Source organism: Globicephala melas, chromosome 20 (assembly GCF_963455315.2).
Source record: "Globicephala melas chromosome 20, mGloMel1.2, whole genome shotgun sequence".
NCBI classification, from domain to species: domain Eukaryota; kingdom Metazoa; phylum Chordata; class Mammalia; order Artiodactyla; family Delphinidae; genus Globicephala; species Globicephala melas.
The window spans coordinates 19,067,607-19,086,233 of record NC_083333.1 but is presented as its reverse complement, the minus strand read 5'-3'; the positions used below and the strand labels follow the sequence as shown (position 1 = coordinate 19,086,233).

General features: G+C 54.8%; 1 protein-coding gene across 3 annotated transcripts in view; it reads left to right on the top strand.

Moving 5' to 3' along the window:
* The window catches only part of EPN2 (epsin 2), a 68,861-nt gene that overhangs the window by 8,187 nt on the left and 42,047 nt on the right, over window positions 1–18,627 (top strand). The gene's annotated exons all lie outside the window — the stretch shown is intronic.

Below are 18,627 nucleotides of genomic sequence, written 5' to 3'. Positions count from 1 at the left end.
TGAGCCTGGCTCTTAGCCACGTCTGTGGAGCAGGCGCCACTGGTCCTTAGCTGCCCGTCCAGCCTGGGGGCCAGGTTCCTTCCTGCACCCCTGATTGTAATGACTGCAACAGACACTACTTGTAAAATGTAAGACTACATTTCTTTAAAGTAACTACAGTAAAGATAGTTGTAATTTAAGGCTCCTAATTCAGGTAGATTCACTTTATTGATTAAAGATCAAAAGTGAGGTTTTACCTGGTGTATTTAACACATACCACAATATCATCATTTATGGTATTTCCAGAAAAGATTAGTTTACAGTCCAGTTCATTCAGTCTTTATTCAATGTTTATTGAACACATGTATGTTATGCACTATACGTTGGGAATACATACAAGATGTAAGTACCTGGGAGGGATAAATTAGGAGTTTGGGATTAACATATACACACAACTATATATAAAATAAATAACCAACAAGGACCTACTCTGTAGCACAGGGAACTATACTCAATATATTGTAATAACCTATAAGGGAAAATAATCTGAAAAAGTACACACACACACACACACAACTGAATCACTGTGCTGTCCACCTGAAACTAACATGATATTGTAAATCAACTATACTTCAATTAAAAACAAAGTAAGTTCCTGCCTTCACGTAGCTGATGGTCCGCAGAGAGTGGCTCCTGACTTGGGACAAGTAGTGTCAGCCCCGAGAGAGACGCTTAGAAAGTGGTGCAGACACTGAGAATGCACCTGGGTGTCAGAGAGGAAATGGTACATAAGTAGAGTCCTGAAAGAAGAGCGGGCGTTCTGGGGGACAGGGGGCCCCCGGCAGCGGGAGTGGGCTGGGAGCCCGCCGTGCTTCTCACACAGTCTTGGCAGTGAGCGGCCGGGCCGTGGGTGCTCAGAGCAGCCCTGCTCTGTCCGCGCCTGGGGAGCTGAAAAGGCTCCTATGAGAGGAGGTCCTCTGTGGTTTGAGACAAGCGAAGGTGATGTCATTGCTGTGGTGCCGGCACTGGCCGGGTACCCGAAACGTCCACACTCCTTTCTTTTGCCGCAGCAGGTGGGGTTGGAGAGGGTTCTCAGCCACCCCACCTGTACTGGAGGCTGGTTCCTCAGGTCCCAGGGCGGGGGGCGGGGGGACGGCCGAGGCAGCGCCCTCACGCGTGGTGAGCAGGTCCCCTGGGCAAAGGCCTCCTGACAGCCAAGCAGCTCTGTTTTCCAGAAACCCCTGGACACCTTTGTGACCAGATTGTCAAGGTGAGGGACCCCGGCCGTACCTTGGGGTGCACGTGAGAGGCTGCTGTGTGTCAGGCTTGGTGCTGGGTTCCCAGGGACAGCCCGGCCCTCAGCCCTCCCCGTGTGCCCTGGGCTCCATGCAGCCCACCGATGCTTTCCGTCTGGGTCGTACTGTGCCTCTTGCTAAAAATTAACGTGGTTGCTGTATTGGTTTCCTATGGCTGCTGTAACAAACTACCACACACGCAGTGGCTTAAGGCAACACGGTTGTATGCGTCAGAAGTCCACACGGCTCTTAAGGAGCTAAAGTCACGGTGTAGGCAGGGCTAGCTGCTTCTGGAAGCTTTAGGGGAGCCCTGTTCCCCCGCCTTTTCCAACTCCCGAGGCCGTCTGTGCCTCGTGGTCCCTTCTCTCTGCAAAGCCAGCGGCAGCCAGTCCTGTCCCTCTCGCACCACGTCCCTCTGACACGGGCTCTTCTGCCTCCCACTTGTACTAAGGTCCCTTGTGGTTACACTGTGCCCCTGAATCATCCAGGATCCTCCCCCTGTTTTAAGGTCAGCTGATTAGAAACCTTAATCGCATCTGCTCCTGTAACTCCTGTTTGCCATGTAACTGGGATCAAGATTGGGCATCTTGGGAGGCCATTATTCTGTCTACCCCGATGCTAACGTGAAAATCAGGAGATCTTACATAGCAGTCCAGACTTGCGGCTTCACTGACAAATCAGAACACTTGGCAGCCGAGGGCCTGCACTGTTGCCTGGCAACACTGGGTCAGTGCCAGGGTCGGCGCCATCTCTGGATGGGGTTGCGAGCGCCAGCTCTTTGCAGCCCCCACCCCTCCCGTCGTGCCCACTCGTCTCCCTTCATTGCCTGGGCCCTGCTCTGGGGACCCAAGGCCTCACACACAGTCCCGTCATGGCAGGCCCGTGCTCAGGGTGGTGGAGCTTCCTACCTCCCTCTGCCGTGTCCTCTTCCTTGTCCCTGCGAGACTCCCCTCCCCCACCTCCATACCCTGTCCCGCACCCTCCTCTGCCCGGCACACCCCCCTCCGTCCTCTCCACCCCCCCCCCCCACCCCCAGGCTCTACATTCCAGAGCATCTCTGGTGCTATTTTAGGTGGTATTGTTTGTACCATAACTCCTCGTCTCCCGTCCCCTGCTTTTCTGGCGCCCAACGCTGGTACATCCTGGTGCCTTCCATCCTATCTCTTGCATCGGCATTTGTGAAAAGCAGGTCTTTCCAGTGCACCTTCAGAGCCGTATCCATCGAGTCAGGACGACACAGCAGCATTTAGTTGAACATCTGCCATGTGCCACGTGCTTTCCTAGACACTGGGAATATGATGCGGGATGAGGTGGAGGGAGATACCTGCCTTGCCTCCCTGCAGACCTAGTTCTAGAAGAGGGAGAAAGAGAGACAAGTATCGACCTCCTCCTGCGTCTCGGGAGGGAGGTCTGGCAGCATCCTGCTACTCGGGCCCTGGCCTGGAGGCGAGCTCCGTCCGCAGTGCTGCGAGGTGCTGGGGCTCTGGCAAAGGCATTTCAGTGGAAGCTCCCCGTGTTTGCAGGCGTTGCCTGGACCCCAGCTGACGGCTGAATTGGGGCAGGCATTTCGGGGCCCAGATGGCATGTTGGGTGGCAGTGTGAAGGACCAGAACGGACGCCTCTGTGTGCTGCTGCCCGGTGGTCTGACCTGGGGCTCTGGTTGTTTTCGGGGAGCCCTTTGTGTGGCCTCTTGTGGCCAGGGCTGCCCCCAGGTGACCCCGTGCTGTGGGGCCCAGGTGGAGGGTGCCGGGTTGAGCCTCTGGGGTTTGACAGCTTAGGGGCATCTAGTTCTTTTGTCTGCACAGAAAATGATCCAGCAGGTCAGAGATCTTTGGAAATTTGCTTGAAAACAAAGCAAGACTTACTGTTATGGAGGATTTCCAACTTACAAAAATAGAATAGTTCAGTGAACCCCCATCACTCAGCTTTGACGGTTGTAAGTAGGCTCTTCCCCCTCTCCGCCGCCCCCAGATTATTTCAAAGCAAATCCCAGACTTGACTTCATTGATAAGTGCCTCAATGTGTATCGCTCACAGATGTGGACTCTTTGGAAACTTGTTTTGATGTGAGGACTGACCACCAGCAGTCCTAAGTCTGATGTTCATACCCTGTGAGTTTGAAGCTGTTTTTTTCGGTTGTAGAGTAACGATCATATTTATACAAAATCTGGATGTGGGTTGAATTTTTTTTTTTTTTGAGGTTTCCCTTTTCCTTTTGTTTAGATATTGGGGGTAGGAGTTTATTAATTAATTAATTTATTTTTGCTGTGTTGGGTCTTGGTTTCTGTGCGAGGGCTTTCTCTAGTTGTGTCGAGCGGGGGCCACTCTTCATCGCTGTGCGCGGGCCTCTCACTATCGCGGCCTCCCTTGTTGCGGAGCACAGGCTTCAGACGCGCAGGCTCAGTAGTTGTGGCTTACGGGCCCAGTTGCTCCGCGGCATGTGGGATCCTCCCAGACCAGGGCTCAAACCCGTGTCCTCTGCATTAGCAGGCAGATTCTCAACCACTGCGCCACCAGGGAAGCCCGATGTGGGTTGAATTTTATTAGCACTTCTATTAAGGCAAAACAATGAGAATTTTGCTATTTTAGTTTTTTTTTTGTAAAATACATATAACATAAAATTTACTATGGTAACCATTTTAAAGTGTAAAAACTCAGTGGCATTAAGCACATTCCCCGTGTTGTGCAGTCATCACCACCATCTAGTTCCTGAGTTTTCCGTCACCCCAAGGAAACCTGTGCCCATCAGCAGTCATTCCCTCTCCCTCCCCTCCCCGACCCGGCACCCGTGGACTTGCCTGTGCTGGACAGTTCACATATTTGGAACCACGCAGCATGTGGCCCTCTGCGTCTGGCTTCTTTTCACTCAGCATCGTGTCTTCCAGGGTCACCCCTGTGGTCAAGTGTCAGTGGCTTCATGCCTTTTTTTTTTTTTTTTTGCGGTACGCGGGCCTCTCACTGTTGTGGCCTCTCCTGTTGTGGAGCACAGGCTCCGGACGCGCAGGCTCAGCGGCCATGGCTCACGGGCCCAGTCGCTCCGCGGCATGTGGGATCTTCCCGGACCAGGGCATGAACCCACGTCCCCTGCATTGGCAGGCGGACTCTCAACCACTGCGCCACCAGGGAAGCCCGCTTCCTGCCTTTTTATGGCTGGATGATATTCCGTCGTGTGGATAGACCACGATTTGTTTATCTGTTCATCTGTCGATGGACACTTGGTTTGTTTCCACCTTTGGCAGTTGTGAATAGTTAGCTTGTCAGTACTTAATTTGAAATGTGGTGATGTGGTGTGTGGATCAAAAAGAAAATGGCATCTATGAGTGGGCAGGAGGGTGACTTACTCTTGACTCCATTGATTTTAACACACACGTTTAAAGGAGCTCACTGCTGAGCGTGACACACGGATCGGGGAAGCGCACCGCACACAGCGTCGTGCTCGGGGCGCCCAGGCCCACGTGGCCGTCTTCTGCTTCCGGTGGCCTCGAGGCCCGCTCAGAAGGCTGCCGTCCGAGGACAGGCCCTGCCCCTCCCGACCTGAGTGGCCACAGCCGCGGGTCTGGGGGTGGATGGTGGCCTCTCTGAGCACGGCGGTGAGGGGAGTGCTGGGCAGGCGTGGGACTTGCCCCCGAGTGACGGGGACAGACTGGGTGTTCTCACGAGAGCCACTGGCACGGGGGTCGGCGCCTTTCCTCATGTTCCTCAGTGAGATGGTCAGAGTCGGTGCCCTTGCGTCTTCGTGACCACGTGCTGAGCTCAGGATGGCTGGTTACGTACCTGGCGGTCGGCTGCACAATGCAGTGATTCGGTAGCATGGTGTATATGTGGGCGCTGATTCCTGGTAGGAGGTTATTTCCGGCGAGCAGTCAGTGGGCAGCCCAGCTGCTGAGTGTGGGTCAAGGGCTGCTGTGTTGGGGGCAGAGGGACCCTTGGCCGCTTCATAGGTGGTTCCAGTCCTGGTGTTGGGAGCACGCCTTCATCTCCTTCATGCTGTGTGTCTGCTTTTGGAGGACGTGAGGGAGGTGTTCATCTCAGGTCCCAGGACAAGGAGAAGCTTCTCCTGTGAATCTGGTTTCTTTCTGTCTTGTGGGCAGTGTGAATCACTTTTGCTCTGTCCACCAGGAAACTCAGTGCAGAGCCAGTCATCTGTCCCAGCTCTGGTGTGGTCTCTGCACTTTGGGTTCTGACCTTGCCTTCCGGCCCAGCTTTCTTTTCCTCCCTTTCTATTTCCCTATTGCCTGGGTTTCTTCATTTACTCACTTTCACTATGTTCCCTGGCTTTCTCTCAGCCAGTAATTCTCAAATGCTGGATCCGCACCGCCTTCTGTTTTAACTGTGCTGGATGGGGCCTGAGCATAAGTGTGTTTCCAAAGCTCCCCAGAGATTCAAGCATGTGGCTGGGCTTGGGGGCCACCGCTGTTGTCCGTTTCACATCTTTTTAGCAACAAGGCAGGATAAATAGACAAAAAGGATGGAGTCGGGGAGGAGAGCCGACCCGGAGGTGGTGGTCTGAGCTCAGAGAAGCCGAGTCAAGTGGATTATGTCGTTCTCTTGCCCGTGGAACCAGGGGGAAGCTCTCCTTGGCCAGCGCTGCAGAAGCCTCAACTCCTGGACAGGCTGGGGATGAGCGACTGGAGATCTTGCTTTGAGGGCCTTGGACCTGCCTGGTGGGAGCACGGCTTTGTGACAACGTCTACGGGCCATTCAGGACACAAGCCCGTGCATGGGACCCAGTCATGCTTAATACCATTTGCTATAGAATGTAGTTCTAGAAAAGACCCGGTGTATAAGGAGAGCGTTTAGAACATGGTCTTCGCAACTAATCTGATCCCATCTGTGCGTTAGAGGGGCACTGTTCCTGCTTTAAAGAGAAACAAGAAATTATGAAAGAAAATACATTCGTTCTTGATTTAAAAAATATACTTTATTGCAGAAGAAAAGAATAAAGTAAGTAGTACAAGAAATCACTATCTAACCTAACTGCAAGATGTTAGTAGGTTTTAACATTTGAAGGAAGAGAAACAAATGTTTCTTTAAACAAACCAAACCAAACCTTTTATTATTTCCTCCCCCTCCCTCCAAAAAAATCCCAGGTGTTTTTCATTTAGTTCTTTTAACTTTGAACAAAAATCTTGGTAACTTTTCTTCCTCTTTACCATCTGATCATCAGTAGTTTCCAAAGACTAAAGTGAGCTCTACCGAAATAGATGATACAATATAGGATTTCCAAGTGGGGTGTCTCTTCTGTACCAAGTCTCAGGGGGAATGTTTAGGACGCCTGTTTTAATGGTCATGGAAGAAAATTTGGAAAGTTCGTATGAGTAGGAAGGACCAAACTAGAACTAGCCTTGTCACTGTGATCGCTATTAATATTTTGGTTTATTTTCTCTGAGTCGCTGTTTGTTTAGTGCCCAGGGGTCTCTGTGGCCTGTGTGACCGTCACGGGGTGGCACAGAGCTTACCCTCGAATGGCCATGCTGGGAAGAGGCCAGCTGCCCCCTGTGGTTTGTCCCCTCCTCCCTTGCTGTGGGTGGTGGGGTCTGGAGGGCGGGAGGAAAGGCTGTGGGGAACGAGGGGCTTATTCAGCAGTCGGACGTTGGGGGGAAGAGGGCACCCTGATCGGGGGGGGGAGGGAGGGAGGGATGGGGCGTGTAGGCCGGCGGCCCCCTGGGCAGTCACTTGCTGCTCTCTGGGCCCAGGTTCCCCTTTATGATGTAGACCAGGGAGTGAGACTGTGTGACCTCCAGGGCCTCCCAGGCCCGGAGTGCCAGGGTGCTGTGTCTTTGAGAGCAACTTCCGGGCCGCCGTGGTTCTGGTGTTTCTGAATGAACCTGCTCATGCATCTCCTCTGGGGAGTCTCCAGGGGAGAAAACAGGCCAGTTCCTCAGGAATGTGTTTGCCCGAGGCTCATGGGCTCCCCCTGCTCCAGCCCAGGCTGTGTGTCCACGGGTCACTTCAGGGTGACCCAGGACAAGTCAGTGCTGAGTGAGCCCCCTCTGGGGCCCTTGGCATGGACGCAGCTGGGGCCCAGCCAGAGGCCCTGTGAGCAGCTCTGCCGCGCTGGGGAGAGGTCCCCACTTCCCTGCCCGCCTGGCTGGTCACAGAGTCACCACAGGAAGGAGATGTCAGCCTGCCCCCGAGGCCGCCCGTCCCGGGAGGGCGGCGGGCCTGCCGCGTGAGGCCCAGCAGCGCCGGGCGGGGGGAGGCCTGGTGCGCTTGTCACAGGGAGGTGTGCGTCGATTTGAGTGCTGCGTTGCTCTGCCAGCCGGTGGATGGTGAAGAAATCCTTGCAGTAGAAATTTAAAGGCCTCTGCAAGGGAAGAAAAAGAAAATTGGTTTCAAACTAGGAAGAGGGAAGCAAATACTGTCTTCTTTTAAAAAAACCCCACTTCTTTAGCACACTGCTTCTGAATCAAGCTCTCAGAAATGAGATTTAAAAGAAGAAACTGCCCCGCGAGGCTCATAGAATGTAATCTGGCGTTGGGCACCCTGAGGTGTCTCTCCTCGCCAGAGGTGATGTGGAAGGAGCACGGCACCCCTTGATCTGGCGTCTTCTGAGCATCAGGTCGCTTCAGAGGGAAGTTCCCAGACCAGTGCTGTCATCCTCTGAGGGCCCTCCTTCTCCCCGCAGCTCTGTGTCTCTCTCAGTTTCACCGAGGCCGAGGGAGGGCCCCATGGGAGGGTGCAGTTCTGTCGCTGGCCTCCAGGGCCGACCCTGAGTGCCCCTCTCTGTGCTTGCGGGCTGTGGTCACAGCTGTCCTGCTGGGAGCGGGCTCTGCCCGCACGCCGCCCCTGCCTGGCCCGGAGGCTCCTGCCCGGGGCGCCATCCACCTGTGTCCACGCGGGCACTCTGCAGCCAGGGGCTGCATCTGGCGGCGCGGAGGACACAGGTGCCGCACCTGGTGGTGGGTGAGGCCAGACTGGGCCACGCTGGGGAGGGTGGGGAGAAGGGCCACTCCAACCAGCCAGACGGGGCGGGGGGAGCGGGTCAGGTGGGCTTGTGGATGCTGAGGGTGCGAAGGGGGAGACGCGAGCCTGTGCGGCCTCCAGCTGCCCCGGCCGGCGGTGTAGCGCTGACAGCTCACGGGGGAGGATGCAGCCCTGGCGGATGCCTGCGCTGGTGCTGTCCCAGCACTGGCCAAGGGACCTGTTGGCCAAATGAGGATGGGGCTTATTTTTCTTAAATATATGAGCTTTTGAATAGGCGATACATCCACATAGTTCTGAACTGAGAAGGTGTTAAAGTACATTCTGAGCAATCCTACCCTTTACCTCTGACCTCCCCCGCCCCACCCCCTTCTCCCTAATAGCAACCCCTTTTAGTATCTGAATAGCCTTCCAGTGTTCTTTATGCAAATAAAGCAAAAGCAAATTTATATTCTTATTTCTCCCTTTGTGTTAAATCAAAGATAGCACCCTGTACACATTCTACCCCTTGCTTTTTTGTTTGCAGCGTAGCCTAGAGACTTTCCGTGTCGCTTCTTGGAGAGCCATGTCCTCTCTGTGAGCGTAGTGCTGTGATGCTCTTCTCCTGTACTGTTTTTTTGGGGTTTTTTTTGCGTTACGTGGGCCTCTCACTGCTGTGGCCTCTCCCGTTGCGGAGCACAGGCTCCGGACGCGCAGGCTCAGCGGCCATGGCTCACGGGCCCAGCCGCTCCGCGGCATGTGGGATCTTCCCGGACCGGGGCACAAACCCGTGTCCCCTGCATTGGCAGGTGGACTCTCAACCACTGCGCCACCAGGGAAGCCCTCCTGTACTGTTTTAAATCCCATCCCCTGTACGGCAGCTTCCAGCTGTTCCTCACGTGCTGTTACATAACATTCCTGAGAGGATCGATCTTACCTACGTGTCCTTCCCCACGTAAGCAGGTGGATCTGCAGGTAGCATTCCCCAGGGACAGTGCTGGGTCCAAGGGTAATACACAGTTGTCATTTTGATAGATTTTGCCAAAGCCGTCCACAGGGGTTATCACACCCTGCCCTCCCACCGGCCCGTTTCCCCCTCGGCCTCACCAGCAGAAGGTAGAGTCAAACATTTGGATTTTTGCCAACCTGACGGATGTAAAGAGTATCTCAATGTACTTTTCTTTTTTTTTCTTTGATTTATTTATTTTGATGTATTTATTTTTGGCTGCATTGGGTCTTTGTTGCTGTGCGCAGGCTTTCTCTAGTTGCAGCGAGCGGGGGCTACTCTTCGTTGTGGTGCGTGGGCTTCTCATTGCGGTGGTTTCTCTTGTTGCAGAGCACGGGCTCTAGGCACTCCGGTTTCAGTAGTTGTGGCCTGTGGACTCAGTAGTTGTGGCTTGCGGGCTCTAGAGCACAGGCTTAGTAGTTGTAGGACATGAGCTTAGTTGCTCTGCAGCATGTGGGATCTTCCCGGACCAGGGCTCGAACCTGTGTCCCCTGCATTGGCAGGTGGATTCTTAACCACTGCGCCGCCAGGGAAGCCCTCGAGGTAGCTTTAATTTGCATTTTTCTGAAACGTGAGCTGATCATTTCATATGCTTAGGGACCACTTACATTTTTTTGTGGACAGTTCTTGTCCCATTTTTCTCTTGAGTTATTGGTTGCTTACTTCTCAATTTCTGTGAGTTCTTTATATTTTTGGAAGGTTGGTTCGTTGTGTAATGAGCTGTAAATATTTTTTTTAATTTTATTATTTATTTTTGGCTGCGTTGGGTCTTAGTTGCGGCATGCAGGGTCTTTCATTGCGGCGCGCGGCCTCTTCGTTGGGGCACTTGGGCGTCTCTCTAGCTGTGGCGTGCAGGTTTTTCTCTTCTCTGGTTGTGGCACACAGGCTCCAGGTCACGTGGGCTCTGTAGTTGTGGCGCGCGGGTTCTTTACCACTGGACCACCAGGGAAGTCCATGTAAATATTTTTTCAGGCTAGGAATTATTCTAATCTAGCCAGATTCTTTTAAGTACCCCTCCCCCCATCTCCTCTTAAAGATTCAGACTGTGGCTTTGGGATGGAGTCTGGTCCTATGGGGACAGAACCGTGACCTTGGCTTCCTTCCAGGACTTTAAGTTAATTGGCCACAGACAGGTTTTCAGCATGAGCATACAGTGGTGTGGATGTGTTTGCATCTGTGCAGAGGCTGCGTGTCCAGGGTGTGTGGTCACTGTCATCATTCGTGGAGCAGGCTGATGGAAGGCCATTGTTTTTTTTTGGTTGTTATTCACAGCCTTATGGATAGGTGATTTAGTACCACACAATAAGGTTCACTCATTTGAAATATATAGTGCAACAGCTTTTAGTGTATTTAGCGTTGTGCAGCCATCCGTGTAATCTTACTTTAGAATATTTCATCACCCCCGAAAGAAACCCCGTACCCGTTAAGCAGTCACCCCCTTCCCCCTCGTCCCCCAGCCTCTGGCCGCTGTCGGTCTGCTTTCTGTCTCTGGACTTGCCTGTTCTGGACGACTCGTAGAAATGGAGCAGTGTGTGGCCTTGTGTGTGTGCTTCCCTCGGCGTGTTTTCACAGTTCACTGTGTGGAAGCAGGTGCCTGCGCCTCCTTACGTGTTCAGGCTGAATGCTGTTCTGCTGTATGGATATACCACGTTTTATTATTCTAGTTACCCATTCATCTGTTGAAGGGAAGCTTTTTCCACTTTCTGGCTGTTACGAGCGATGCTGCTGTGAGCTCCGTGGGCACCGTGTCCTTTCTCTTGGGTAGAGACACAGGCCTGCACCACCCCCACGCTGGGGAAGGAACGTGGAGAACTGCACACTGGCCTCTAAAGTGCTGGACACAAAGCGACACACGTCACTTCTGACACATTTTACTGGCCAGGGCTGTGGCTGACCCAGAAGGGGGGTGGGGAATGCAGTTCTGTCCCAGGCCCTGGAAGCCGTGGACTAGAAATGTTTGGTGCACAGAACTAATGACTGCAGAGAGGCGGAGCGGGCATCCGGGGGCCCAGGGGAAGGATCCTGTCTGGAGGGGTCACTAGCAAGGTGGAGCTCCAGGGTGAAAGTTACCTGCCACTGATGGGTCCTCCTTGAAAGCTGGTTGGTGGAGAGACCTTGAGTCTTGCAAGGAGCAGCTTAAAAGTGTGTGGTGGTCTTGGAGAGGACAAGGGCAGCCTCATGGAAGGAACGTTAGGCTCCCGGGCTGAGGACCGGGCTCCCTGAGCTTTCCCGACAGGCGCTGGGGCTCAGCAGGGGCAGCGCAGAGCTCACCCACCCTCTCTTCTCGCCTGTAAAATGCCTCCTTTGCGGGATGTGGCACACAGTGGGCTGTTATGAAAGGCAGCTGTCACCTTGGTGAGTTTGGCCAGCAGCAGTGGAGCCTGTGGTCACTGAGTGCATGGGCCCGGCCTCCCCGGGTCTTGGTCCATCCTCGCTGGGAAGCACGGATGTGCCGAAGGACCGCCCTGTCCTCCCCCTAGTGACCCCAGGCTGACTGAGGGAGGAGGAGGCTGGTGGCCAGTGAGTATTCTGGGGCAAGTAGACAGCTCTCCCCTAAAATGCAGTGTTTTCTGGACAGACCTGCGTATGCGCCGTCGTCAGTGCTGGAAGCGCACTCCTTTATTATTATTTTTCTAAACAAAGTAGCACAAAGGCAATGTAAACATTGTTTGAACCAAAAGCATTTGGCTAATGGAGATAAAACCGAAAGGAAAATAACAACTTTAGTTTCTTTTTGGCTTTTGTGTTTTGACATTTAGCAGTGTACTTCTCATCTTTTAAGAATTTGAAAAAATCATACGGTATGGAAACCGCGGTTTGTTTCTGCTTGTTCACTTAGTGTGAAACGGACTCGGTGCCGCCTTGCCTGACCTTGGCCTCTCCTGGAGGGTGTGACGGGGGACCGCGGGGCCAAGGAGGGTCCGGCAGGGGCGCGCTGCAGACCCGTAGGAGGGGCGGAGGGTTCCACCTCTGTCCACGCAGCTTTTTCAGGTCGTCATCTGTGGGGCCTCGAAGGCCTCCACTGCGCTTCCCGGAGGAGGTGACCACCCGTGACGCTGGGGCCACCCATCTTTCCGCTCCGACCAGCTGTTGTTTTTAAACCGCAGCAGTATCGTAGGACGTGTGTCCTGCTCCGCAAGACGTCTGTGGGTCCTGGACTTGGGCATCAGGTGAGGGTGGGGAGAGCTGCCGAGATCGGGGGCGGCGTGTGAGCAGGTGGGGTCGAGTCGTTCCTTCCCGCAGCAGATGTGTGCCCGGCTCCGCGCCAGGCCCTGTGAGGCAGCCAAGTGTGCAGACAGTCGGGGCCTCTGTCCCCCGAGAGCCCGCAGTCCAGAGGTCTGGGGGAGGAAGGAGGGAGAGGCGGGGGAGGGCCGGAAGCCGGCCGCACGCGGGCGGGGGGCGCTCAGGGAAGGGGAGGTGGTGGTGCCGGGCTCAGTGTCCTGCCACGGGGGCCTGGGCCTCCACGCAGCAGGCCTGGGCGGGCCGTGCGCTCCCACACAAGGGTGTCTGAGCTGTTGGTCGGCGTAACTAGGACGCGTGCAGCTCTCCCAGCCTGAGGCTGGCTTCTTGCCACATCCTCTGGACTCCCTGCGTCCCTGTCAGTTAGCACCGCTCCCTGAGACCCTCAGCTCTCGCCTCCCCTGCACTGGATGGTTCTCCTGTGTCTCTGCCCCGCTCCTGGCCCTTCTTGGACTTCACTGATGGCCACTCACCTCCTCTGACTTGCGCCCTCATCCCTGCTCTCCTGGGCTCCTCCAGCGCCCCGCCCAGCCCTCAGCACTAGCTGCTCCTTGGCCGTCTCCATCCTCCGTGCCTGTCCTGCCAGCACCTCCAGCTACGTTCCTCTGAAATGAAACTGCTTGCTCTGCCTCTTACCTTCTCCTGAAACCGGCTCACCCTCTGCACCTTGACATCCTGTTAAAGGTGCCTCTGTGTCCCTGCCGTTCCCGCCGGCCTCTGCTGTGGGCGTCCTGTGCTGCTGCCCCCGCCCCGCCGACCGCCTGCTGCGGCTCCATCAGTACTGCAGAAGCCCCGCCTCCGCGGCACCACCTCTCTGCCCCCGGACACGCAAACCCACTCCAGTAGCTTTGACTGAAGCAGTGTATCTTAAAATAATTTTAAGTGGTAGCAGTTGAACATTACTCATCTTAATAGTTTTTTAATCTATAAAATGCCATGGTGCCTTTGGCGGTTCCTCAGAAAGTTAAACAGAGAGCTACCACGTGACCCAGCAGCCCTGCTCCTTGGTATCTGCCCGGGAGAACTGAACACACGCGTCCACACAAAAACTTGTACGCAAAGTTCACAGCAGCGTTATGCATAACGGCCAAGAAATGGAAACAACCCAGGTGTCCTCCAGCTGACAAGTGGGTAAATAAAATGTGGTCTATCCATACGATGGAAAATTACTCCTCCATAAAAAAGGATGAAGTACTGATGGATAGTGCAGTGTAAATGAACCTTGAAAATATGCGAAGTGACGGGGCTTCCCTGGTGGCGCAGTGGTTGGGAGTCCGCCTGCCGATGCAGAGCACACGGGCTCATGCCCCGGTCCGGGAAGATCCCACATGCTGCGGAGCGGCTGGGCCCGTGAGCCATGGCCGCTGAGCCTGCGCGTCCGGAGCCTGTGCTCCGCAACGGGAGAGGCCACAATAGTGAGAGGCCCGCATATCGGGAAAAAAAAAAAAAAACATATATATATATACGCTAAGTGAAAGGGCCACATACTGTGTGATTTCATGTATGTGAAATGTCCAGAATAGGTGAGTCCACAGAGACAGAAAGCAGGCTGCTGGTCGCCTGCCGGGGGCTGGGTGGAAGGAGGAGTGGGTGGTGACTGCCGACATGCAGGGTCTCCTTGGAGGGATGAGAACGCCCACCACGGCCGCGGTTATCCAACACTGTGAGGGTGCTAAATTGAGTGTGAATTGTACACTTTAAAATGGTGAATTTTATATCTATAAAAACAAATAGAAATATAAAAACAAAATAGTAGAAAAACAACCCCTCCCCCAAATGCCATAACAGTGATACCTGATTTCATGTACGTTATTACTTAATGCAGGTATTTGAGTTTAAAAGTAAATTGATTTAGGGACTTCCCTGGCAGTCCAGTGGTTAGGACCCAGCACTTTCACTGCCGAGGGCCTGGGTTCGATCCCTGGTCCGGGAGCTAAGATCCCACAAGCTGTAAGGCATGACCAAAAAAAAGGAAATTGATTTGAAGAAAACTATTAAGCAAACAATGGTGCAGCTTGGAGAGAATTCCTAAGCAAGCACCTGGCACACTGGAGATGCCCTGTGAGTGTTAACCATTATTACTGTTACTTGGAGGGTTTGGCAGAAATCTGGAAGGTGAGTGACCGAGGTCGGCAGGTCCGGATCCCTTAGCGCGCCGAGCGAGGCCCGCAGACGTCCCCACGCCTCATCACCGCCTCCCTCGTGCCCTGCGGTCCCCCATCCTCCCGCGCCTCTGCCTTGGTTGCGTGGGTGTCCCAAACCAGACGAGGAGCCGCGTCGTGTGTGTGTTTCCCTGTGAGCACCATTCTTTAAGCACCGAGTGTGTGAAAAGTGCTTGTTGAATCTAGTATCAGCTAAACTGTTCATCTCTCTTTGTGCTGTGATGATGAAATGATGTTACAAGAGCAAAAGCATTTTCAAAACACAGTTCAGAGGACACTCGTACACCCTGTGGAGTAGTTCTGATCCCAGGAACGTGGTCTAGAACACTGGGTGCACGAGTCCCAGGGGACACATGCGCACACCAGCACTGTTCACGATGGCGAAAAGGTGAGCTCGGTCTAGGTGTCCACGGACAGGAGCGTGAGTGGGGAGACTGTTACACGTGAGCACAGGCAGCTACCATACAGCAGGGACGCGGATGAGCCGCCCCAGACCCGCAGCCACACGTGTGGACGAGTCTCAGACACGTAGTGTCGACGCCGGAGCAGGTTGTGGCAGTGGTACATGTGTGGTAAGATCATTTTCTTTTTTAAAAGCAAGGGACGGAGGAACTCAGAACCCGAGCTGTTTGCTGGGGTGGGGGAGCGGGAAGGGGCCTGGGTGACAGGAGTGCCTCGTCTGGGCCCCACATGTGGTTGGTGCTTCTGCTTTTGTATATGCCCAACAGCATGTCACAAACACTTAAGAGGACAGAGGAGCGGCAGGAAGAGCTTCGGGCGGGTGCGCCTTTTCTGGGCCGACCGTGACATTTGAGAGCCCGGTGAGTGTTGCAGAGTAACACCCTGGGCAGGTCTCCAGCAGAGGGGAAGGAGGGAAGTTGCACTTTTATTCTGAACCAAAAGAGGAAGCTTACCTTTCATCACCGAGACCCGGTTTTTCCTGGTGGTGTTTCAAATGGCGGCTGTTTTAAAGGAATAATCCGCGTTCTCGGGTTGTTACAGCCCGTGTGGCTGATTTAGCAGAAGACACGGTTGTAGCCAAAGAGGTACCATTTCTTAAGGGTGTGAGTTCTGAAGGGCTAATTTTTTTTTAATAAATTTATTTATTTTTGGCTGTGTTGGGTCTTCGTTGCTGCGCGTGGGGTTTCTCTAGTTGCATTGAGCGGGGGCTACTCTTTGTTGAGGTGTGCAGGCTTCTCATTGCAGAGCACAGGCTCTAGGCGTGCGGGCTTCAGTAGTTGTGGCACACGGGCTTCAGTAGTTGTGGCACACGGGCTTCAGTAGTTGTGGCACGCAGGCTCAGTAGTTGTGGCGCATGGGCTTAGCTGCTCCGCGGCATGTGGGATCTTCCCACACTAGGACTCGAACCCATGACTCCTGCATTGGCAGGTGGATTCCTAACCACTGTGCCACCAGGGAAGTCCTCCAGAAGGGCTAATTTTTAAATCGTTTTGGAGTCTCTGGTACCTGAGGCTCCTACCCTGCCGGATTTTGTCGTGTTGCCGTCTGTGGGACCTGACATGTCCCAGGGTGAAGCTTTCTTGGAGAGCGTTAAAGGCCCCCTTCTTTGTAGGCTGCACTGGAAGGAGCTGGGAACACCAGGGTCCGATCCCAGTACAGCACCACACCGCTCAGAACTAGCGTCCGCACGCAGGCGGGGGCTGGGCCCCTTCCAGTTCCAGCATCTTTGCTCCTGCCCTCTTCGTTTGGTGAGCTGGACAGGATGTCCTGTGGCCAGCTGAACAGGGGGTAGGAAAACAGTTGCTTCTCTGCCATCTTTTGGCCTTTTCAGCACCTAGACAGGAGGGGCCCTTCTAGACCTCCGGATTCAGTGAGTAAAAATTCATTGTTCTCATGACTTTGAGCATTGGATTTGTCTGAAGCTAAACAGAATAAGAATAGAGATTAAGAGGGTGGGACCAGAAGCCAGAGGTCTGGGATCAGATCCTGGTCCTACCAGTTGCTGGCCTGTAGCTTAGGCCAGTTACTTAACCTCTCTGTGCCTCCACTTCCTCACCCATGAAATGAGGGTAAGAAGAATAATTACTCCCTGTAGAATTCTTACAAGGTTCAGGGAGTAGGTACGCCTGGCATACAGCCAGGGCTCAGTCAGGATTCTCCAGTTTCTGTTTAGAGAGCCTTTTCTATTTTCGGTTTCTATTCTAAGCCTGTTCTCTTACGATGACTGCTAGTATCAGAGAGTTAGCACATCTGAGACCTTGCTTGGAAATGCCAGCCACACAGGAGAGGAACTGGAGCCGGTGCCCGTGTTTAAAGGTTGTGCGTGTGGTCAGGCACCTCCTGCCCAGCGCGTTCTCCCTGGGCCCTTGTTGCTTCTGTAGGCTTGTTCCCCCGCCGTGGACGCTGTCTCCTGGCTGTCCTCGGGGGGCTGCTGAGAAGCACCCTCAGAGACACACTCAGCTTGGCACAGCCGGGAGCAAGCAGGTGTCTGGACCCCTGTCACGCAGCGCTGAGTAGCGGCCGTCCTCACTGCGTCCCCTGGCCTCCGGTCACCGCTGAAAAGGCAGGCTGTAGGTCCCTGTGGCCAGACAGGAGACGTCCGTCCTCGCCTCGCACGCTGCCCAGGCTGCTGCTCCTGAGCCCAGGCTGGCGGGGCTTCGGGGCCTCCATCCCCTCGGGGTGTGCTCGCTGCACACTTGTCTGTCCCTGTCCTCGGGTCCGGCGTCGTGAACTTTTAACCACGTAGTTTGGTTTTGCGTGTTTGGTGAGCAGAGCAGCTGTTCTGCCCCAAGTGACAGAGATCCCGAGGGAGACTGAGTGGGAGACTGAACCCCGGTGTCTGCGTAGGGGGGGCGGGGGTGCTGTTTTCCTTTCTTTCCCTCTGTGTTCATTCACTCAGCGCACGTCAGAGCGCTCCCGGGGTCGGGCTCCGTCCTCGGCGCCAAGGACACAGCGGTGAAGAGGGGCAGGGCCCGGCGCTTGCGGGGGGAGCAGGTAAACGGGGCATAAGCAGGAAGCTGTCCAACAGAGAGGGGGGCTCCGCCACACGTGGAAGGTGGTGACTCTAGAGAGTGACGCGTGGTCCCGAGGAGGCGAGGTCTAAGCTGACAAGAAAGAGCCGGTGCAGCGGCAGTGCCGGGAGGCGGCAGGTGGAGGCAGGTCGTTCCAGCGACCAGCGACATGACGGGGGAGAGGGCGCAGCACGTGGGTGGCACGTGAAGAGCTCACCTTCCCAGTGCGCCCGTCTTCTGGTCTCTGGGGCTCTGGTTCACCCCCCGCACGGCCTGGGCTGGGCCTGTGAGGACCCGTGGACATCAGCCGTCACTCCCCGAAGCCGTGGGAGCCCCGTTCCTGCACGGCCACGTGGGGAGAGTCGGACGTGACCTCCCGGCCCTGCTGGTTTAAGGGCCGAGGTGAGCAACTGCCCCTTCTTCTCACGGCCTTGGTTTGCACTTACACAGCGTGCAGGCACCTGTTCCTTACCCGCGCGGGCTTCCTCTGGGCGAGCATCTTGAGCTCCTTTTGAGAACACTGTCAGGTCGCTGCTGAGCCTGAAACCAGGATTCTGGCTGCGGGGTCCACAGCCCCCCCTTTGGCTTCCGCTCTCCCGCGGGCTCCTCAGGACATGGCGACAGCCCAGCACTTAGCGCCACCACAGAGACCGGCCAGGTCTAAATTAAGCATGAAATCATGGGAATTCTAAATTTTCCCATGTAGCTCTTCTTTTTTCCCAAATGGCTCAAGCTGGAAGATTCTACTGATCGGACTGTAATCCATCGCTGGGCCTGCCCCGTGGGGTGGGTCTGAAGCCGTCGGTTGCCCCCCCCAGTCTCTGGGTGGCATTGCCACCTACCATTAGTGGGTATTTCTGGTAGCAGAGTCACAGCATGTTAGAATGGAGACTCTGGCCCGGGGGTCACACGTGTGCAAGCTGCCTTCCTTGGAGGGGGGCTGTGTTGTGAGGGCTGCCCTTCATACTCCATGGTCCGCAGGAAGCCGCACAGGCCAAAGAAACGTGCACCGCTAGGCTTCTTGCCGGAACTCTAGCCTCTGTGTGGCTGACCTGGGGCAGGGGCCGCGCG